At 48.9% G+C, this 23142-nt stretch overlaps 1 long non-coding RNA gene across 2 annotated transcripts in view; it reads right to left on the bottom strand.

The window, feature by feature from the left end:
- Positions 1 to 621: 621 nt before the first annotated feature.
- LOC134391170 (uncharacterized) overlaps positions 622 to 23142 on the bottom strand; it is a 44837-nt gene continuing 22316 nt past the window's right edge. Inside the window, exons 4-5 of one of the 2 annotated variants that reach the window (XR_010024922.1) lie at positions 10277 to 10412; positions 622 to 770 (exon numbers count right to left, since the gene is read on the bottom strand). This is a non-coding gene — a long non-coding RNA (uncharacterized LOC134391170). Of the gene's footprint in view, positions 771 to 7750; positions 8652 to 10276; positions 10413 to 23142 lie in introns of those variants that run through there. The other variant, XR_010024923.1, reaches the window with a different exon arrangement.

Below are 23142 nucleotides of genomic sequence, written 5' to 3'. Positions count from 1 at the left end.
TCCTCTGTCAAGTAGCAACACTGCTTGCTGGGACTGGAGCAGGGTTGCACCAGACAATATCTGCAAAGAACCAGCTCAGGGCTTGGTGCCTCTGCTGCATGAGGCTTTATACAGAGCGACTATAATTAAATGCAGGCATCTGGTTTCTACCAGGGCTATTTTTAGAAAGAAGGATTATTTTTATCTCTCTGCAAAATGTCCTGTTGCTTTTGGGAAACCCTGCTCTGCACCCTTCCCAGCCCCAGGACAATTGCTGTCCCTTTCACCCTCCACCCCCTACTGAGAGCAGGAGATTTAGGGTCAAGTCTGTTTTAAACCTCTACCCTCTCCTGCCCCCACCTCCAGGAACACTCTATCCCCAGCTGCTCATAGGGGTGAATAATCTTTCCCCTAAAAATAGACGGCGGCACAGGCTCTATCCAGATTCAATTTCACCTCTTGTTTTTAAGGCTGTCAATCTGGCAGCAAGTAGTGAGGCTAAATTATCTTCTTGAAAATCTTAAATGATGAGAGGAAAGCCTCTAGGGTATGAATTCTTGGCACTGGAAGGGTATGTGGCAAAATCTTCAGATCCAAAAAATTGAGCAAGAGATTTATTTGAGCCATAACTATTTATTCTTGCAAAATCAGCACAGACTCTTGGATCGTTTCAGCTGGATGGGAAGGGCAAGACCAGGCAGCACAGTGAGCGACTGGAGGGAGAAATGGGCCCAGCGTTTGCTTGCAGATATTGTCAAAGTCGCTTTCAGCCTAATGTTTGATGCTTCATTCTTAAAGGAGAGAACAAAAGAGGGCTCAAAATTAAAAGGGAGACGGGACAGACATGACTAATGGCAAGAGGGGCTGAAAAGCCAGAAGAGAAAATGCGCCATCTGAGGTAGGGCTTGCTCGTCTCTGGCACTGGACAGCTGCTCCCAGCTTCGGCCCTGACCAGCGTGGCTTTTCTGCTGATGTTCTGCCCAGACACCTTCCTTCACTCTCTCAATTAGCACAAGACAGGTGTGTTCGACCAAGTTTACTGAAGCCTTCGGGTGCTGCAAGAGCATTACAGTGAAGAACGGGAAAACCGAGACGCTTGCCTGTGATTCTGCCCAGCGCCGCAGAGACCACCAGCCACGTCCAGCCCCCTGACTCTCTCTCCTTGGCTCTAGCAGCTTGTCCACCACTCTCATATGCCTGGGTCGGAGCCTTGCTTGTCCACCCTTTGGAACTCATTCATGGACTTCCATCATGTCTGGGTTCACTGAACTCAGGATTGTCAGGTCTGGTGTGAAAAGACACGTGCCTCCTTCCCTAGCTCCCCCACCTCCACCCCAGGCCCTGGAGCTTGGGCAGGTCTGATGTCCTATGTGGAAGCATTGGCACTTGCTTCGATGGTCTGAGACAGACAGGGAGACCCTACTGTGAAACAGCTCCCTGCAGGTGCCACTAGAGACCGGCATCAAATACAAGTCTTTTTCTAGCTGCCTGTATCCTACATGCTGGAGGGATTTGGGCACATGGGGAATGACCAAGGGAGGTTAGTTGTGCCACTTAGTTAGTTGTGACTTCCCTTACTTGAAACTGTGGTGCCTCCTTTGGTGCAGTGAAGCCAGCACAGGTATTTAAGCATGATTAGAAAAAAAAAGAAATAACCAAGAAAACACCTCATGAATTCATGAATATTTACATCAAATATATATAATGCTTTATAAATATAAACTTTTATGTAAATAAAAATCAGGCAATATCAAGTAGAAAACAGAAAAGGGAAAACGTTTAAGTACTGTCTGAACACCACAGTGGTAACTTTTTTCCCTGTCTTATGAGAGCCTAATGTCAACACTTCTACTAAATCAGCATTCTATATTTGAATATCACATTAACTCGAACAGAACAATACTGGTTATGAAGATATGTAGGATGCTGGGCCCCTCCACTAAAATTATAATTCTTGTGGTTGTGTTTTCTAGTCTTGTATACATTTCCTCATTGTCAATCAACGATCACTTCTGGCCATTATTCCAGCAGACAACTACCATTTGTCTATCCAGCCCAGTCCCCGCATCAGCCCAGGTGTCCCCTTTTGCACTTCACCCACCCTCCTCCCACCCCCCTTATTGGGACTTGCTTCTTCCAAGTCCCAGTGGCTTGAGAAACAGGACACCGCATCCTCTCAGGATTATAGTGGGCATTTTCAAGACCAGCGAGCTGGCAAGTGCTCCTGGAGTTGGGGTCACATGGTCATAAATGGGAGGGGGTCAGATCTGTGGGGGGCCCAGGGCAAGGAGGTGGCCTCCATGTTCTCCCAGCACAGACAAGAACATTGAAAATGTTCGAGTACAAGAATAACAGGACACAAATGGTGTTCTAGGAATATTTTAATGAAATTAGTTATGAACAGTTTTGGGAGGCCATAAAGAAGAGTCCTTTTGTGCAATACATAAGTTTTATTTAATAAACAATTCTTTAAATAGTTTGTTGATAAGTTCATACTTTATCAGTGTGTTTGTTTTGTGAATAGTAGGTGGCCATCGGCTGATTTAATTACATAATGGATTATTCATGGCTTGAGATTTTTCAGACTCAATGCACTTACCATTCCTTAAGGACACTCTGCACCGCACATTTGCTGGACATTTTTCACATATTGTCATATTTAGTTAATCAACACGAGGTGGTAACAGTTATTACCCTTGTTTTCCAGTTCAGAAAATTAATATGGGTGCAAAGTGGTCAAGTAACTTGCCAAAGTCCACATACTACAAAGTGGCCTAACTGGGACTCTGGGCTCTTATTGGTCACCCTCGGTGGCTGAGCCTGGACTGTGCGGACATGGAAATGCAATCATGGGATCAGCCTTGAGCTGGTGTTTTGGGAAGGCATGGCCAACAAAAGCTTAAGGGGTCTTTGCAGCACTCAGAAGAAAGTTGGCTGAATTAAACCCTCCAGCCCCAGTTCAAACCCAAACAGCAAGTGCCCTTTGGCTCTGCGGTGAACTAGGAGCTCATTGGGAAATGTATCTGGAGGAGAAAGTGTTGACTCAAAGCAGATGGGGCTGGGACGAGCCAAGGCTCACAGGAATGGAGAAAGTCCCACTGGGTGGTCACGGATGATAATCCTACAGTCCTGTGACTGGCTCTTGGTGGCCAAGCCTGTCTAAAAGTCTCTCTGCAGCTCAGACTGTCAAGCAGGGTCTCACGTGGCTTTCAGAAGCACTAATGGAGTGGCAGATGTGGCCCTGGGGTGACAGATGTGACCCCCAGGTGGCTGTAATGGAGACTCCAGCCAGGCCTCTCTGCCCCTCCAGCGTGGGGTCTGTCCTGCCTCTCAGTTCTGCCCACATCACTCCAGTGCAAAGCTCAGCCTCTTCCCCAGTTTCCACGCCACAAAATTAAAAGCCTAGTTGCACAGCTGAGGCTAGCACTTCAGTGGCTGCTAAAGGGGGAGGGAGCACGAAGCGACTCCCACCCCCGCCCCTTCTCCCTCTTAGGAGGGACAGACCCTCTCCTGTCCCTTTCACTTCAGCAACAGTCTCTGGTACTTGGCCATGTCCTTGGGACCTGACTGTCCTTCCCAAGGGCATATCAAACAATTTCTTCCCTGAAAATATAGTGTTTTCTACAAGAGGAAGCTGAGGAATAAAATTTCCCCATCTAGTTAAGCAACCATGGCTGGGAGATTTGACAAGGGCAAAGGTTTTTGGAAGCCCAGAGATCTGATTGGTTTTACATAAGAACAGAGACAGTGAGAGCAAGCTCACCACGAAGAGGCTGGGGAAGCGGAGTGCGGCCACTGTTTACTCGGAAGCGCGGATGGGGAGGGCGCGTCCGGGAGCTCGCTCCTGCAGGTCGCCGCGCTCTCCATCACGGCGCATTTTGCTCGTGTTTTCATTGCAGCCTGGGATCAAGGCCTGATTTCTCAACAGAAAATCCAGGGATGCCAGAATCTTCTCTGTTAAGACACAGAGGCCATTTCCTCACTGCTGCCTGTGTTGCCTTCATTTTGGATGATCTGAACTTTGCCACAGAATTAGCTCTTGTTTCAGAAGTTCTTCTAGACTGTCATTTATCGTTCTCTTTTGAATTCAAAGTTTTCAAGTGCTGCTAGTCCGTGCTGGGGCTGAGGTCCCCGGGAAGGAGTTGTCATTTCTGAGTCCCAGCCTCTCTGTCAGTCGCGATCAGCAGCCTCCTCCCTGCCTCTCGTCTGCTACTGGCTCCCCCCGGGCCTGCCCCCAATCCTTCCAATCCAAATAAAAGCAACATTTTCTAACATAACAAAAACAAATTCCCATGTAACACTGAACCTTTGTCCAGGGTTTAGAGATGACTCACAATGTGAAAAATGTGTTTGACTCAGGAATTGAGCAGAACATTAAGCCATTTTTAACAAAGGATGCCACAACAGACTTGCTGCTGAAGGAAGGTTTTCATTAATCCTTCAATGGAATAATTATAATAGCTAATATTTATTAAGTGATTACAATATTTACATGGATGAATTCATTTAGTCCTATGAGGTGGGATTATTCTTTATCCCCATTTTACAGGTAAGGAAACTGAGGTTTGGAAAGAATAAGTGACTTGGCTCAAGGTTGCTCAGCTAGTACACCTTTAGGGGCAGAATTCCCACCCCAGTAACCAGGCTCCAGCCCCTGCTCGTCTGCAGAGCTGTGCTGATGCTGGAGGTTGGCATCCAAGGTCCTGGCCTTCTAGTAAAGAAAGTATAGAAGGAACTCTTTCAGAGCGTGAGGTCCACATTTAAATTATTTCATGGAAAGTGGAAGAATATTCCTTCTCCATCTTCTGCCAACCCTGATCTCTGCAGATTTGGCTACTTCTCCCTCTGCTGAGCACTTAAAATCACATTCTCATGCAGTGGCCAGAGCAAACACTCTCCCGCACGTTCCTTTCCTGCATCACAGCCTTTGCAGTTGCTGTTCGCTCTGCCAGAAATGCTCTTCCCCCAGTGGTTTGCACAGTTGGCTCCTTCTCCTGTCAGCTCAAATGTCTGCTCCACATAGAGGACTTTGCTGGTAATCTCCCAAGTGACAATCATATTTTCCTGTTTATTTCTCTACCTGGAAAGTATCTTGTTCATTTGTTTCTCATTCATTGTGGGTCTCCTTGCAATGGGGAGAGCACAGTCTCCCCACAACTGGAAACCCCCCTGGGCCCTCAAGTCGTTTGGTCCTGGGCTGTCCCCACGTCTTGCTGGCTCCCCATCCTCTCTGCCTCTGTCCACCTGTCCCTATGCCATGGGGGTAGCTGAGTCTCTCTGTGTCGTCCTCACTGAGGCCCCTGCCCTGCTGGCCTTACTTTTAACCCAAGGGGTTTGTAAAGGTATCTTAGCAAATACAGACTGTTCCCTCTCTAAGAAATATTCCAATGTCTGCTATAAACAACAGAAGTTTTATTCTATCAACCTTTCTGAACCTCAGTGCTCTGATCTTTAAAATTGGGTACAATGATAGGTACCTGCAGGGTCAATGTAAATCAGGAATGAAATTACGGATGTAAAATGCAGCCCCCAAAAGTACTTAGCCTCCAGTTATTCTGCTCTCCTTTGCCTTCTCTTCCCTGGACTTAGAGGACTGCATATAACCTACCTTTGCTGGCCAAAGACAAAGCACGAGGAAGCCAGTCTGGGCAGCCTCTCTGCTACTTGCAGGAAGCATTTGTGAGACTTCAGGAAAGTTCTGCAAGAGCTAAGTTTTTCCTCCCTGAAGCCCAAGTTCAAAAGTCAGGAGAAGGGGGCAAGGCAGCTCTGTCTGTCTGAGCTCATGTACAGTAAAAGGGCCTCAGACCCCCAATATGTAGCCAAATCCTGTCACTCACTCGTTCAACAGCATTGGCAATCCCTTGCGTGATCAAAGGCGCGGGGAGAGTTGCAACATATAGAGTTGTTGCTGTTTTTAAGGCACGTGCTGGGTGCTACTAGATCTCACTGATATAGCCCAAATTCCACTGCCTCTTACAGGGGCAGTGAGGTGCAGATTTAAGCTTAAGTCCCAGCCTCGCCACTTACCAGCTGTGCTGCTTTGGGCAAGTCCTGCATCTCCTCACTTCAACCCCCCTCCCACTTGCCACAACTCCACATGGCCATCAGAAACCAGGCTGTCTCATTTTACTGACTATTTTTTGTGAATCTCTGAGGAGTTCTTTCTAGATGCTTCCTGGATGTCCAGCCTGCTTTTTAAATTCATCTGAAGCACAGAGGCTGGTGCACAGCATCAGTGAGTGCGGAGATGGATGCAGCCAGAAGCAGGGGGCCATGGAAGCATCAGGAACAGAACCTCAGCTGCCTCGGCCACCCTGTGTGCCTCCCATCAGTTGGTCCTGCAGCCTGGGTGTCTCCCATCAGATGGTCCTCCAGCCTGGCTGTCTCCCATCAGATGCTTCTGCAGCCTGGGTGTCTCCCTTCAGATGCTCCTGCAGCACTGAGCAGACTTTGGTACCAGGGACTGGCATCCCAGTACTTAGCAGAGTCCAGCGCTGGGGCAGGCAACACTGAGAGTCCCAGCACTGCTGGCCTGGCCCCTGCTGCCTACAGACAAAGCTGGCTGTAATACACAGCTTTATTTCTAAATACCATACAGTCCTCTTAGAGACCTGGGAGGTTAGGCTGCCAGATCCAGCGTTCAGGCCACTGGTTTTCAGCATGAAGGAAACTGCTCCTCAGCACAAATTGTTAAGGAACTGATAAAATCTGTTGCCAAGGTAACTATTCTTCCAAGGAGGTCAAACAGAGAAATTACTCAGATAGTCAATAGTGATGTCATTTTGAACCCACCGGCCATCTGGCAGCAAGTCAAGAGGCACAGCCAAAAGCCCATGTACATTTTCCTTTGCTTGCAATTTTCTTAAGAGTCGGGCATGGGAACCTTGTCCGCACCCCAAGCCCTTACAGCCAGAGGGAGCAGCAGTATTTGTCACCATGCCTGGGAAAGAGAAGAGGTCCTTTGTGGAGCAACTGGAGAATGCTCCCGTGCCAACGTCTTCCTCTTCCAGCTCTTGTCAATGCTCCTGCTGAGGAAGCCCAGAGAACAGCCTGTCAGCTCTTTTCAGGGCTGGGAAAGTCAGGCTTTCTGTCGCCTTGACTGGGCGGAGGGACTTGGATCACTGGTCATCAGCCCAGGATTTACACAGACAGGAGCAAAGAGAGATGGGAAATGTCAGACCTTTCACTGATTGAGAGTTGGGGACTTCCAGAGCTGGAGGAAACCTTGACAGTCCTCAGGTGCAGCCACCCTGCTCCCCCACTGATGAGAAACGGAGCCTGTAGAGGTCACCCAGCTCCAGACCCAGGGATCTTGCTGCCCAGAGGCAGAAGTTCTGAGTGACTCGGGCCTAAGCCCGACTCTCTGTTTGCTGGACAGGCCACTGCACTAGCCTCGCTCTGCAGCCTGGCTCCACAGAGCAGCACTGTGATGCCCGGCTCTGTCATCTACCAATAAAAGAGTGGATTTGTCCCCAAGCTCTTCATCCACCTCCAACCAGCTGTCAGGCCATCTAGCTCTATCACCACCACCAACCCAATCCTTCCCAACTTGTTCAGGGGGATCCAGATTCCTGAAGGAGCAACTGCAAACTCTTCAGGATAGCATTTCAGGCCAGCTGACTATGGAAAGAGAGCGGGCTCTAGAATCAGCCAGACAAGGGCTCAAACTCTGACTCTGCAACTTTCTTGCACTGTATACAGGTCAAGTTACTGAATTTTTCTGAGCTTTAATGACCTCATCAGTTAAATGGAGATAATAATCAATACCAAAGAAGGTTTTAGGAATTTAATGAGAGTCTGCAGAGGGCACACAGCCCTACATTGGGCACGCGCAGGTGATTAGCAGCTGCCTCCCTTTGGGATCCTCCAACTTCCCAATCCCGGGTCCTGGTGGCCCCTGCAGAACCCTTCACTTTGGCCATCTACTGTCTGCTTTATTTGGTGGTCACTGACGTAACTGTTTCTCATTCCAAGTAAATTCAGTTCCTTAAGTGCTTCTTGAACACCTACTGCGTGCAGGGCCCATGTTGACTGCTGGGGCTGCAGGAACCACCCAGTGGCCATCCCTGCCTCTGGGAGCTTGTGCAACGAGAGAGCAGAGGGTAAGCTGAGCAGAGAGCAGCAGCTTCACAGGGCAGAACAGGGTCTAGATGACGTACCAACACTGGCCGGGAGGGGGGATCAGGTGAGGGCTTGGGGTGCTTAATGATTTGAGGAATCTGGGTCCCATTCCCATCCCAGGGATCTGGGGGCCTGGGCCAGGGGCAAGAGTTGCTCCCTTGGGCTCCACAGCAGGGAGCCCAGGCATGACAGACAATGTCCAAGGGGAAGCCTGGATCAGGAGCTCAGCAGACTGTCAGTGCCAGGCCAAGTCCCAAGAAGCTCCAAGGAGCTTGAGGCAAGGATCCAGTGCAGGTGATTTGCTGAGGGGTGCTCTCCAGACAAGGGGAGCAAGGGAGCGAGGGAAAGACAGGAGACGTGGGCTCAGCTGGAGTCTGGCTTCAGCCTCTCCACAGGAGCTCTGGAGCAAGAACCACAGCACTGAGTTGACTCCACCATGAGACAAAGGGGCTGACGTTTGCACCCTGCGCTGGTCAGTCACCAGCTCTGCACTTCGGAGAAGGGGGTGGGTGCACCTGGGTGAGGCAGCTCCTGCTGGACTGAGGGCAGTTCTGGAGGGAAAGGGCAGCTCTGAGCCCTCACAGCCCACAGCCCCTGGCCCACCACAGTGTCCAGGTGGAGGCGAGGCAGAACTGGTGGGGACAGCCACATGGAAACCAGATGTAAGGGGTTTAGAACTGCACCCTGACATTGGATTGTCCGGCCTCCAGAACCGTGAGAAGAAAATGTGTGTCCTCTAAGCCACCCAGCTGTGGTAATTTGTTATAGCAGCCCGAGCTGACAAAGACAGCATCCCTTCCAATGTCGGAGACCCTTCTCCTAGGGTCTCTTTTATTCCTACACATCCTGTCAATCCCCAGTCTCCTCTTTATCTAGACATTTCTTGAGGATGTGTTTGCAGCAAACACCCTTGGGAGACAAGATAACGTCCCCCTCTCAGACACAGAGCAGGCTTCCATAGGCAGCAGGCTCCCCCAGCCCTGTGACCCCTTCCTGGGTGTAACCCAGCCCTGTAGGCTTTGGGGCTCAGGGCACTGATGTGGCCATGCTGACACTCTGGCTCCCACTACTGCTGTGAGTAACAAAGTCTCCAGTCCTCCCAATTCAGGAGTCTGTTGCCAGCACACGGGCAACCATCACAGCCCAACTCATTAGCTTGTTAGGAGGCAAAAACCTCAGCCCCTGCACAGCCCTTGGCATCTGGCATTAGTCACTGCCACCTCCAGCTGCAGCAGCTTCCTTACTGTGCCCACACACTGGAAATGCCTACCTTAGCCCCTTGCAGACATTCGGAATGCCAACAGTTCTGTCTGTCTGTCTCCAAGTGGCATCTCATGCTTTTCACTCACCTGGGGTGTCCTAATGAGACTCCCTGCCTCCAGCCTCTGCGTGGGGATCCTCTGGCAAAGTCTACAAAGCCCCTGTGATCTACTCTTCCCGCTGTTACGGCCTCATCTCTGAGCTCTTCCCCATCTGAAACTTACGCTCCAGCAAACCCAAATTTTTCTGCTCCCCAAAGTGTGTGCCCATTCATGCTGTTCTTCCTGTTTGGAATTATCCTTTACTATCTTTATCTGCCTCGTTCTTCAAGACTGAGTTCCAGAGACACTTCCTCCAGGATGCCTCCCCTATGGTCTGGCTGGCTCAGTTGGGACGTCCATATACCCTTTTAGTGGATTGAATTATGTCCCCCCAAAACTCACTGAAGCTTGAATTGTGTCCCCCAAGTTTTATGTATTAGAAACTTAGCCCCCACTGTGACTGTTAAGAGGGTGGGAAATCCTATTATGGCGATTGAAAGGTGGAGCCTTGAAGAGGTGATTAGATTGTAGGACCACACCATAATGAACAGATTAAAAATGGTGGCCATGGGTGTAGTCTGGAAGGCTTTAAAAAGGGAGCACGAAGAGTCTGTCTGTCTGTCTCTCTCTTTCTTACTGTCTCTGCTCCACCATTTTGACAATGTGGTACCCTGCATCACTGCTGCCACCACCAAGACCCTCACCAGATGTGTTCCCTGGACTTTAGACTTCCTAGCCTCCGAAACTGTAAGCAACAAATGTTGTTTCCTTATCAATCACCCAGTTCTGAATATTCTGAGATAAGCAACAGAAACAGACTGATACACCCCTCTATGCCCCCACTGCAGGTTACACACAACAGCATCGACTGGTACCAGAGGTGCTGGCCGACTGATCTGTTCTTCCAGTGCTGTGAGCTCCCTGGAGGCACAAACTGTATCTTGCTCATCCCAAACAGGTACAGTGCTTAGCTGGGGTGGTGCCCAGAAATACAAGGGTACTTCAGAAAGCCTGTGGAAAAACAGAATTAAAAGATATCATTAATCTTTCCATGAACTTTTTGAAGACCCCTCATATTTATTATAAAGAGTGAATGAACGTCCACCTCCTGCATGAGTACTTCGCTCCCCGCTGGCCAGTGGTGCGTTCCTCTGAGCTCCCTAGGACCTTCTCTGGGACAGCCCATGTGGGGGTGATTCCCACTCTCACACCCAGCCTTGCTTCCTGATCTCCATGTGCACCCCTCGACGGTCAAGACTGTATCTTCTCCTAGTTCAGACTAATCTTAGGCCACTCGGGAGTTTTTCTAGCTTTCATTTTTATAGATAAATTACTTAGAAATCCCTAAAAACCTAAGATAGCAAGAAGAGCTACAGAGTGTGTTACATTTTATTCAGATTAATGGATGGATTTCCATTCCGCTCTGAGTACATCTGATTTGCATGTCTGTTTCTAATATTAAAACCAAATCACTCTCCTGGAAGAAGAGAAGGGCACTTGTCCCCACTGCCCTTTGTCCATCTGCCATCCCTGAGCAGGCCTCAGGAGGTGAATTTACTCAAGATTCACCAAATATTCATCGAGTGCATAATAACATTCCTGCCCCCGGGCACCTGGAGGATGTACCAGTCAACGTGCATGCAGGGAACGGAGCTCTGATTTTATCCATAGGTCAAGACCGAGCACAACCTCCACCGCAACAACCAAGAGCAAGCTGCCAAGTGGTCGATCTGAAAATCCGAGAGTCTGAAAAGATCACGAATAAGCATGTGGGTGAAGGCCAGCCTTTTGACAGCTTGTTCCACGTAGAATGTGGTTTTTCCTACTCCACTTCCTCCACTCATCAGAGCACACTTCTTCCAGAATGATCTGCAGCCCAGCTCAGAGAAGGGCTCTCTCCAGTCGGTAACGGAGGGCGGGAGGTCTGCAAACAGCTACCGAGCAAAAACGCACATGATCTCCGGTGAGCAGAGAGCAGGGCTTCCTGGTCAAGTCACCATAAATCTCTTTCAGATTCCAGTTTAGTTCCTTGGGAAAGGAAGACAGACTTTGCTGTTTCGTCACTTGTGTATTTGTGAGATGGAAAGTAACACTGTATTGGGGTTAGGAGTCCAGTCATTTCCACCACACACCACTGCGACGTCCAGTGGGTCCTGTGATGTGAGACTTGAGGTCTGGACGTGGGTGGTAAAGTGTGTAGAAAGGGAGGTCTCAGTTAAGAGCATAAGTATGGTGTGGAGATTAAAACATGGTCCTTGATGTCGGACGGAGAAGGGTTCTAGTCCTACTTACACCGCTTACCAACGGGGGGACCATCAGTGAGCCAGCTGCAGTTCCTCTGAGCCAACGGTCCTCATCTGCAGGTCAGAAACGATAACCCTACCTGTCGTTATGCTTTAGCCATGTGATGGACACTCCTACCCCTCTCGATGTACCCCTCAAACATGTGTGTGGCTCTCCCTATACACCTCCCAGTCCCACGGAGAGGTGTGCTGGCCTTTGATCCGTGTTCCCGTCAGGCTCCTTCCCTAACAGGAGTGCATGGTGGGCGAGCACCTGGCCTCATGCAGCTCTGTAAGGGGGAGACACGGCTTATTATCACCTGAGTGTTCTCTGCCTCCTCCCACCCCAACCTTCACCTCCTATCTTCCATCTTCCCTACTCTCTAAAAAAGAGTCTAGTCTTTAATGAACAAGATATATAACGTGGGCGATAGGACTGGAAACACGGGTAGATAGAGACAAGACCTGAGCCGTGGGAGGAAAGAGGATGGGATATGGCCGAGGGGCTAAGCCACGCTGCAGAACATAGGCAGACAGAACCTGGGGCGGAGGAGGAGGAAAATGGTAGGAAAGCACATGGGCTGGGCACAGGAAGAGGCCAGAGGGAGTCTGGCCAGTGAGCTCTCCTGGGCATCTACCAGCTGCTAGGAAAGAGACAAAAGGGAATTGGAAGGCTTGAGGAGTTATGAATTTGTGCCCCATTAATACTTCTTAAAAGAAGCAAACAAAACATTATAACTAAGTTTTTATAAAGGTTGATCTCAGACTGCGTGTTTTTAACTGTGTCTCAGTACATAAGCTGAGCCACACTGAGCCCTAAAACGTATCTGGGTTACGCCCATCTCTTCAGAGCCCGGGGTGGTGTCTGACCAGCATTTCACCTGGTGGGTTGGACTGACCATCTAGCATGGGTGGCCAGGGACCTGCTTGTAAACTTTTCCTGTTGTCTGAGCCATTCCCATCATCACAGCCTTGGTGACACCACAACAAAGAGAGCTATTGCACAAAGGTACAGAAATTTGAAGGGACATGCTCAAGTTGATAATAGGTAACTTTTTGGGTATATTTTGAGCCCTCAATAATCACCTGGAAAACTGTCTTTCTATTACACGGTAGTGACTTCTCCAGCCACCGTTCGTCTAAATGAAGACAATCAGATTCTCTCTCCTGGGAACTTGGAATCGTGACCAAGCACTGGTCTCAGACTGGGCTGGTTAGCTTGAGCAGATATGTAAACCCAGAGGCCATGGAGCTCCCAGACCTGTCCCCGTGCAGGACAAAACACTGAAGGTCTGTCCAGAGAGAGAATGAGAACAGAGAAACGAGAGGAAATGAGAGGAAACAGAGAAACGAGAGGCCTATGCACCCGGGTTCTCTGAGATTGCGTTTCCATAAATGTCCATTGTGGCTGAAGCTAGTTTGAGGTAGGTTTCTCTTACCTGCAACCGACCATGTAATTGTAATCCGGACCAAGGCAACTACATTAGCGTCTGGAGCCACAGTCCCCAGCAATGCAGTTGTCCTCCTGCCAGCCTTGTCCCCATAACCCTGGGCAGTAAAGGGAACTGTGCAGGAAACAGCACAGACTCACCAGGGCCTCCGAGGTGGGTAAACACCCCTATGGTCTGCTCTGGAGCCCCTGCCTTAACTGAACCCGTCCAGCCAAGGCAAAGGCAAGAGGAGGTAAGAGCCCCCACTATTTCCATCTGAGCCTGACCCACTCAACAGAAAGTAAGAACAACACCTTCTTCCAGACAGCAAGTCATAGACCAGCACAGGAGAAAGCCATCAATTTTTTCTAGGAAGCTGGCAAACACTTTTTGGGGGTGTTAAAGATAACCAGTCACAAAAAGAAGACTTAATTAGGCGCTAGCTTTGCCCTCAGAAAAACTGGGCCAAAGATGAAAATGTGTAGGCTTTGAAGAGAAAGTTTCCTGGGGAATCGATAAAAGATGCCATTTCTTAAAGTGGAGGGAACAATCTATTTTTTCTAAAGTATTTTTATTTTTATCTTATATCAAAAGAAAAAACGTCACCTACTCATGACTCTGCAAACTCATGGTCTAGGTGATCCTGCCCTTGAATTGGCAAAAAACTCATTAAAGCCTTACAGTTCTCCTTATTGGAAAGAAGTTCAGATGTCCTCAGCAGAGTCCTCTTCAGAAAGAACCACCAAAGGGGACTACGATTTGTAAAACTTGGTGTGACTGATTGCAAAGGTCATTTAAAAAGATGTAAAAATTGTAACACAGGTATTTTTTAAATTATCATTTACAGAACTACTGGGGAAAGAGAAAAATAGGGTTGTGCTTAATTACTTGGATCCTCCTCCTGCAGAGCCTGGACGTTCCTAGCCCAGAAGTGCCCGGAGGCGACATACGGCGCTGCCTGGCATCCCCACCTTCCTCTCCTGTGCCCTCCTGTCCTCTCAGTTACCCTACGACTTTGTTTTCACCGTAGGCTTTGGGAAATATCACACTTCCTCCACTCTTCACTGGGCATTTTCATAACATAATAACATCACATAAGGTTCCTCAAAAGCCCCACAAACAATCCAGCTCCCTTTTTATCTGTTTCTGTACATTAGGGCTTGTGTAAGACTTTATGTCAAAAGGGATTCTGTTGCTAAAAAGGGCCTTGGAAATTTATGGACAACACTCTGGAAGGAAGATTCTTTGCAAGGCACTCACCACATGTATGTACGCTCCCTCCCACCCAGTCCCCATTTCCCCTGCCCATAAGCCCTGGCCCAAAAGGTTGCTCTGAAAAGGTGGATAATTCACCTTTTTCTCCCACTTTTACTCACAGAAACTGTTGTTCAGAGAAGAAAGCCAAGGTTTTCTGGCCTGACGCTCCAGTCAAAAATTCTTCTATGGCACTTTAAAGAAATAATAATTTTGAACCTTCTGCCAGGTGTGCATGTGTGTTTCCAGACTTCTGAGTTGGTCTGCTTTGTTTGAAGAAAAGGTATTAGCTGCCCTTTCAGTTGTAAAAGCTGAGGACCAACCCCGTGGCTCACTTGGGAGAGTGTGGCGCTGGGAGCACCGAGGCCGCAGGTTCGGATCCTATATAGGGATGGCCGGTGCGCTCACTGGCTGAGCGTGGTGCAGACCACACCGTGCCAAGGGTTGCGATCCCCTGACCGGTCAAAAAAAAGTTGAGGTACAGGACAGTTTGAATGAGGAGGTTTAGGCAGGGGAAGGAAATTCCCAGTTTCTCTCAGGAGTTATGGAGAGGAGGGCTGTGTGGGCGGACTGGGGAAGTCATGAAGGAAATGAAGGTCTCAGGAGTGGATGGGACCAGCACGATGGCAGCAGGTCTGGCAGGAGGGTTGGTCTGGGATGCTCTGTGCTGTGGGGTGGGAGGTGAGCCTTAGGAACAGGGCTACTGAATACTAAGTCCCTGGTCCTTGCCTGAACAACCCTCCACTGTCTCCAAACCTTCAGTGAAATCTATAGTTTTCTATTTGTTGTTTTTCATTGTAATAGTTTTGACCAGGTTTTAGGAAAACAGCATTGTCATTGCTATAGGGGTATAAACCCATGAAAAGTTTCTAAGGCCAATTTGAAAATATACATCAAAGGCCTTAAAAGTATGTATTCCTTTTGATCTAACAATAATTCCTCCTTTAAAAAATGGAAAAAGAAAATAAAAGGATTAGTAAAACACACTGAGGTACAACATTTAATGAGCTACTTTGTCCCCTTTAAAACAATGTCAGAGAACGGAACCCTTAGAATGCCTCAGCCTGTGGGCCTTCTACAGTGGGCTGCCTGGAGGGCTGTGTTCAGAGGGATTCTGAGGTCTTGTCTGGGTTGGAGCAATGTCATAACTGATAGGTTACTTTCCATTCCTGTGGTAGAAGGCCCCATAATGACACAGAAGAATGCTTCATTTCTGTCAAATAAGATAGCAATGCATTTTATATCATTGTGTGCTGTAACAGAATACCTGAGGGCTGGTAAATTTATAAAGGAAAAGAGGTTCATTTGGCTCATGATTCTGGAACAGCTGCAACTGGTATGGGCCTCAGGCTGCTTCTGCTCATGGCGGAAAGTGTCAGGGCAGCTGGCAGGTGCTAGGAGGTCACATAGTGGTGGGTGGGGGGGAGAGAAGGCGCAGGGCTCCTCTCAACCGGCAGGAAGAAGCCCATCCCCAGGAGAGCTCACGAACTAGTCTGTTCATGAAGGATCTGCCCCCATGACCCAAACACCTCCCGGCAGGCTCCACCTCCCCACACTGCCACATTGGGGATCAGATTTCAACGTGAGTTTTGTGGGACAACATACCCAAGCCACCTCAATGAATGTAACACATTAACAAAGATGAAAAGACCCCTTGACATGCTTTGATAAGAAGGGTAGTTTACTTCTGTGGTTTTCTTCCCCCAAATCCTTAACCCATGTCTCACAACGAGAAAAACATCACACAGCCACAGTTAAAGGACATCCTACCAAATACCTGACCAGTGCTTTGGAGGAGATTAAGGAAACAGGATGACTGAAGCAATGTGAGGTCCCAGGCCTGGTCCTGAATCAGAAAAAGGACATTAATGGCCAAACTGGTGAAGTCCAAATAAAATCTCTCGTTTAGTTAATAGTATTGTACCAGTGTTAATTTCTTAGTTTTGACAAATATACTGTGATTTTGTATGTACTTACAGTTTTATAGGATATTAATATTACAAGAAGGTGGATGCAGCATATATAAGAAATGTCTGTACTATCTTTAAAACTTTTCCATAAATATAAAATTATTACAAAATTTAAAAAATGTTTAAATGGGAAGAATTCATAAAAATGAGTCTATAGTTAAGCAAATATTAAATCTGGTGTAATGCCATTTAGAGTTTTTTCCTCTAATAATTACTAAAGCAGACAGGTTTTTTAAAAAAGATTGCTGTATCCATAGTAAAATTCTAACAGATATTAAGGCAAGGCAGTGACAGATGATGTTACTTTTGCTTCCTGTATCTTTAAATTTCCTCCCATGAATAAATACATTAATTTTGTAATAATCATTTTTAAAAGTAACCATTATTTTAAAACCCCATGGGGAAAAAGTGGCCCGTGCTCTGGTCTGGATTCTGAGAAGGCCCCGCAGCGAGTGGACTGCACCTGCTGTAGCCCAGGCTGGCACTAGCGCAGTGATGAGATGCTGCACTGGAGAGAACCGTGCTTTCCAGGAAAGCCGAGCCTGGTGATGCACAGTGTGTTGGGCTCTGACTCCACACTGGGACAAAAAGGCCCTCAGAGCTTTTGGCAGAAGTGCACGCCATGCATGAACAAGAAAAGCATCTCAGCCAGTCAGGCCACCTCTTTCTGTGTCCTTCCTGCCCACGGCCAGCAGGCAGGGCTGTTTTCCAGGCTCAGTGTCTTGCTGTCAGTCCCTGAGATGAGGACAGCAGAAGCATGGTCCGGCTGCCCAGTGCGAGGGTGGGTGGCAGGCAAGGGCAAGGTGGGCAGAGCAGCTCTGCTAGTCACTTGTGGCAGAGGGGAAGGTCAGGACAACAGGACGCTAGCCGGGCCAGGCACTGCTGAGGTTCATCCAGGGTTCATCCTCTACTATCCACCCGCTTGTGGAGCCCCTGTGTCCCCTACACAGTACTGAGGGTTAAGGACAGCAGCGTGCCTGCCCCGGCAGCACTGTCTCTGGGGACGATGGCATGCCAAGTCCCATAATGAAGGTATTCCAGGGTGGCACAGGTGGCAAGCCTAAGAAGCATGCCTGCCCTATTCACAGTGAAGGCTCAGAGGTGAGTTTAGAAGCAACCAGACTGTGTGGTCCACCTCTGTTGGCAAAGCACCGTGAGGAGGCCCTCACAGAGCCGGAAGTGGGCTCAGGGCATTTGGGCATGAATTCCAGGATGCCAAGACTCAGGGTGTGGTCCGGAAAGAGGTGCACAAGCTCTGGGTAAGCAGATTCCCCTAAGCCCTGAGGACTCCTGGGCAGGGGTACCTGGCGAGGGCCAAGGCAGGGTCCCCTAAAGTGCAGAGACTGTGGCAGGGCTACGGTTTCCCAGGACCAGGGGTGGTTCTTACCAGAACTTCTCGAGTCCTGTTGGAAGGGCCCCCCAAGGCCCACTGGTAGGAAGGCTTCTGCTTCCATCCCCCCGAACCCTGACCCACTTTCTCGCTCACAAGGACTCTGGCCCTGCAGGTATTCTCAGACCCCTTGGCAAAGCCCATTCCCAGGGGCATGGTCACAAACGACCCCACCAGGTCCAAGGCCAGGCCTCCTTGCTGGCTCCTGGAGAACACTCCCAACTCCAGCAGCTTCCCTCGAGTACGTGACCAGCCTCAGGGCCTCACCTGGAGGTCCTGGTCAGGGCTCTCAACCCTTACCCGTAAAAACTCCGGTGCCCACTCCACCCTCAAGATTTTGATGCAACTGGCCCAGAAGCAGCCCAAGAGCAGTAAGGGTAAAAGCTTCCTGGGTCACTCTATGTTGAGGAAAAGCAGGACAACTGTCCTAGGCGAGAAGTCTCCACCTCTGCCTGCAGGCAGCACCTTTTTAAAAAACAAACAAAAAACCATATTTTTGTCTGTTTTAATTATGAACTCATACACTTTTTTATTGAGAAATGAGAAGATGTCTCAGGGATCCACAGGAAATGCTCTGTCCCCAGACCACCTGTTCATAAGGCACACAGGGACAGGGCAGTGAGTGACACAGACACAGCATCTGCCCTCAGGAGGCTTCCACTCTAATGAGGGAGTCACGTTTAATGAGGAGTTGCTCAGTTACTTACTGCATTGCAGTTATGATAAGTGCTTCAAATGGAGGGAAAGAAAAACGCTACATCGAGGGTGCCACTGGGCTTACTGCCCTGATTGGGAAGGTCCTGCCTCAGGGAATCTACCTTGGAGCTAATCAGCAGAACGAGTGGGCTTAACCAAGGGTGAGGGTTGCTAGGGAGTTAGGGGGTATCAGAACATTCTAGGCATGGAGTCCCTCAGGGAGGGAGACCAAAAGATCAGTGTGGCTGGAGCGGGGAGAGGGCAGAGGGGACAGTATAGGCCTGGAGAGCAGAGCTCAGACCTGGGTGAGGGGGATTCAAGAGTGTACCAGTTAGTTCTGCTGTGTAAGAAGTTACTCAAAAACTTCGTAGCTTCATACAACAAAAAGTGCATTATCTCACACCATTTCTGAGGGTCCTGACTCCAGGTACCCCAGCTGAGTGGGTGTGACCCCGAGTCTCTCACGAGGCTGCAGCCAAGCTGCTGGCCGGTACTTCCAAGAAGGCTCAGGCACGTGGCTGTTGCCTGGTCCACAGTTCCTTGCCACGTGGGCCTTTCTGTTAGGCTGCCTGAGTGTCCTCATGAAGTAGCAACTGGCTTCTCCCAGAGGGAGGGACCCAAGAGAGAGGGTGCCCCAGGCGGAATCCGAGTCTTTCATAACCTAACCTTAGAAGTGACGAGTCATCCTTTATGCCACATTGTTGGTCAGAAGGTAGTCACTAAGTGCAGTCCACACACAGGAGAGAGGGCTGCAAACGAGAATACCAGCTGTGGGGACGTCTTGGAAACTGACTCGCAGGGAGCACATTCAGATTTTCATTTATTTTGTAAAAACTATGTACCCAAAAGGGAACTCTTCAGGATGGTGGAAATGTCTGTGTTGTGACTATGACAGAGGCCTTTGTGAAATCTTACCAAATTATGTCTTAAACGTGTGATGCTGAGTAAGATGTCAGCTCAAAAGGTCACACATTGGGACGTCCACTGCTGGGAAGACAGGGTAGATGGACAGGCAGGTACAGATGCAAACCTGGACGTTGCATACCACATAAGCACAAGATACGATAGGCAGACAGAAGGCGGCAAACCAGCTAGGCACCTTGGGACCCGAGGAATGACACGGAGGTAAGTCCCTAGATATGGAGCTGAAGAAGGTAGCCTTCAGGAAACACCAGCAAACACACACACAAAAACCCCAAGAAAAGCCTGTGCTCTCTAGCCAAAGGACCTGGGAAGGGGCAGCCTAGCAAGACAGAAAACTTGGAGGCAATACTGCTCTACTCCAGCAAAGTACCACAGGAAAAATCGTGGCCCCCATTCCCCACTCATGTCAGCAAAGACTGAGTGGGAAGTCTCCATGACAGCGAGGCCGTGAAGAGGCTCCTGCCACCCGCCCCAAGGTGACATCAGCAAAGGCCAGGTGGGGAGCTGGGACGTCACCCCTCGGTGGCACTGGAAACCAAATGGGCCGGCCTCCCAACCCCTCCTGGCAGTACTGAAGGCCGGGCTCCCTACCTGATGTCTGACGAGGCCGAACGAAGAGGCAGGGTTTTCACCATCTCAGGGAAAGGAGGCCACACCCATGGCAGAGACAGTGGAGACCACTGGGGGTGAGAACTCCCACCTCTGCCCAGCAATAAGGAATCTTCCCCCCTCAGGTGTCAGCGGAGCCAGTGGCAAGCCTGGGCTGCGCCCCTCACCTGGCAGTGGCCGGTGGTGCCTCCACCTCTGCTGCTGAAGCAGCGTCTCAGAGGTGCGGCAGAGGAGTAAATGAGGCCCAGAATCTCACCACACAGTCTAAAAATGTCCAGTGTCCAACTTACAAAATCACTTGGCATGTTAAGAACCAGGAAGATCTCAAACTCAGTGAAAAAGGACAACCAGTGGATGTGAATGTTAAGATGACTGGAATGTTAGAATGATCAGACACGATTTTAAAGCAGCCGTGCTCAAATACTTCAACGAGCAATTAAAGTTAAAAACTTATGCTTTGCGGAGACCCTGTTAAGAGGATGAAAAGACGAGCTAACAGCGAGAGAAAAATATTTGCAAACCACGTGTCTGACAAAGGATGCGTATCTAAGAGTATATTTTTAAAACTCTCAAAACTCAAGAGTAAAAAAGAGAACAGTCCAACCAGAACACGGACAAAAGACATGAAGAGATACTTCACACAAAACAAAACAATAAGTTCACAGACGGCACATGAGCACGTGAGAAGACGGGCAGCATCGTCAGTCACCAGGGAAATGCAGGTTAGGACCACGGTAAGATGCCACCACGCCCCCACGGGAACGGCTAAAACCAAACAGTGACAGCACCAAACGCTCTCAGGGTTCAGAGAGGCCGGATCACGCATGGCCGTGAACATGAAACAGCGCAACCACTCTGTTAAACAGTTTGGCGGTTTCTTTGAAAACGAAGCATCCAACTACCTTACGACCCAGCTCCGTTCACGTAGGAATTCATCCCAGAGAAATCAAGGCCTGGGTCCACACTGAAACCTGTACACACATGTTTACAGCAGCTTTATTCATAACAGCCCCCACTGGAAAAGAACTCAGATGTCTTTCAGAGGGTGAGGGGTTAAGCAGGCTGTTACGTCCATACCACGGAATGCCACTCAGCAATAACAAGCAAAGAACCATGAGTCACACAACAACCTGGCTTAATCTCCAGAAATTATGCTAAGTGAAAAAAGCCAGTCCCTAAAAGTCACATTCTGTGTGACTCCACTTACATAACATTCTTGAAATGACAAAATTATAGAAATGCAGAAAAGATCAGTGCTTGCCAGATTAAGGAGGGTGGAAGGGAAGTAGATGTGGCTATAACCAAGTCACATGAGGGATCCTTGTGGTGATGGGAATGTTCTGTATCTTCACTGTATCAATGTTGATATCCTGGTTGCAATAAAGTACTGTAGTTTTGTAAGATGTCACCGTTGGAGAAAACTGAGTAAAGAGTATAAGGGAATCCCTCTGGATTACTTCTTACAATTGCAATTTGAACCTACAATTATTTCAAAATAGAAAGAACATATATGTTATGATTTTACTTATATCACATTCTAGAAATGACAAAACCGTCGGGACAGAAAACAGACCTTTGTCTTCCAGGAGCTGGGGTGAGGCTGACTTGTAATTGACAACGAAAGGTCACAATGAGATTTTTTGGAGTAATAGGAAAGTTCTATGTCTTGACTGTAGTGGTAGTTACATGACCGTGTGATTAGCAGAACTCAGAACTGAACACTAAAAAGCATGGATTGTACTGTAGGTAAATTACACCTCAGTATAGCTGTTTTTAAAAAAGATCATGTGCCCAAAGTGGTGACTGTCCCCATATTTTTAGCCTCAGAACTCTTTCTCCAAAGGAAATCTTACATGGCTTTTAAAAAATCTGTAAAACAGATAAAATTGGGGTCTCCACTTGAATTGAGTAGGGAGTGCCCTGTTGATTTCTTTTCTTCCACCTTTCCAGGCAACCACCAATATCCCAGGAAGAGCTGAAGAACTCTCTCTAAGTGACAGAAAGTGGGTTGTCAAATCCTCTGGTTCTGTGAGTTGTGGGGCCCGATGGGGCAACTTGAAGAAAACGGCTTCGATTCATGAGCTGCGCTTCCTAATCGGCAGCCTGGGAACACTGAAGCCTGTTCCACGTGCAAGTGTGCGAGGCCATGACACATCCTCACCATGCACGGCGCAGGAGAAGGGCTGGTGGGGGCAGTGTCATTATAAGCTCAGTGCATCACTGAAACAGAGCCACTGAACTCCATGTGAGGAGGCCCAAGGGCACTCAGAAAAACATCGGGGGATGGGGACGCAAGCAAGGCTGCCCTAGCTGATGACGGTGGGGAAGGCAATGTGAATGAGTCCAGGGAGAGCTGGCCACGGTTGGCGCAAGTGACAGCCCCTGCTGGCCGTACCCACCAGCAGAAAGGAACAGAATCACTTTCTGTCTGTCCCTTGCTGTAAAGGGACCCTGGGAATTGCTTATTGTACAATTACCTTAGAAGCAAGAGGCTCTCTCGAGACATCAAGAGATTTTTTATCTTCATCCTTAAAGAGAATCTCCCCAGAAGGATTCTGGTGGTGCTGCTGAGACTTGTTCTACCAACACTGGGCCTCCTCCTCTGGATGACTGTGGTGAATCCTGCATCCTGTGACAATCCCAGATTCGCAGCTGCCACCTACATAGTCTCCTTCTCTTGGGTGCTTTTTTCCTGAATGTTTTAGGTGATGAAAATTTGAGAGTGGTGTTGACAAGCAGCGTTTCCAAAGAACTGCCTTCATACGACTGCCTTCATACAGGCCACTCAACTCTGGCAACTAGGGTCTGGGGATGGGACCCCTCTCCTCTGCCACACCCACAGCTTCACTGGATCCCTCTGTCCCTGGCAGACATATGCTGTAGGGAATGTGTTTGGAGACTGAAGTTGCCTGATCACTGCGGTGATGAGACATGCTACTTGCATAGTGCAGGGTGTCCTGTGCACTCAGCAGCGCAATTAGAAAGGCTGCAGTCATGTTCAGTCGGGGCTCATTCCTGGCTGGTAGGAGCATCCTGAAGAAGATGCAGTCAACAGAGAAGGGCCTAGGCAAGATTTTGGTGAGGGCTGAAGACCTCCCTTTGGTGTAGTCCGGTCTTTCCAAGCAGCCTGACTGGGGGAGGCAGATGGTAGAGAACCCTGCCTGGATCTGGGATCAGAAGGGCTGA

This window comes from Cynocephalus volans, chromosome 11 (assembly GCF_027409185.1).
Source record: "Cynocephalus volans isolate mCynVol1 chromosome 11, mCynVol1.pri, whole genome shotgun sequence".
In the NCBI taxonomy this organism is placed as follows: domain Eukaryota; kingdom Metazoa; phylum Chordata; class Mammalia; order Dermoptera; family Cynocephalidae; genus Cynocephalus; species Cynocephalus volans.
The sequence above is the reverse complement of the archived record's forward strand: the minus strand, read 5'-3'. Positions and strand labels throughout refer to the sequence as shown.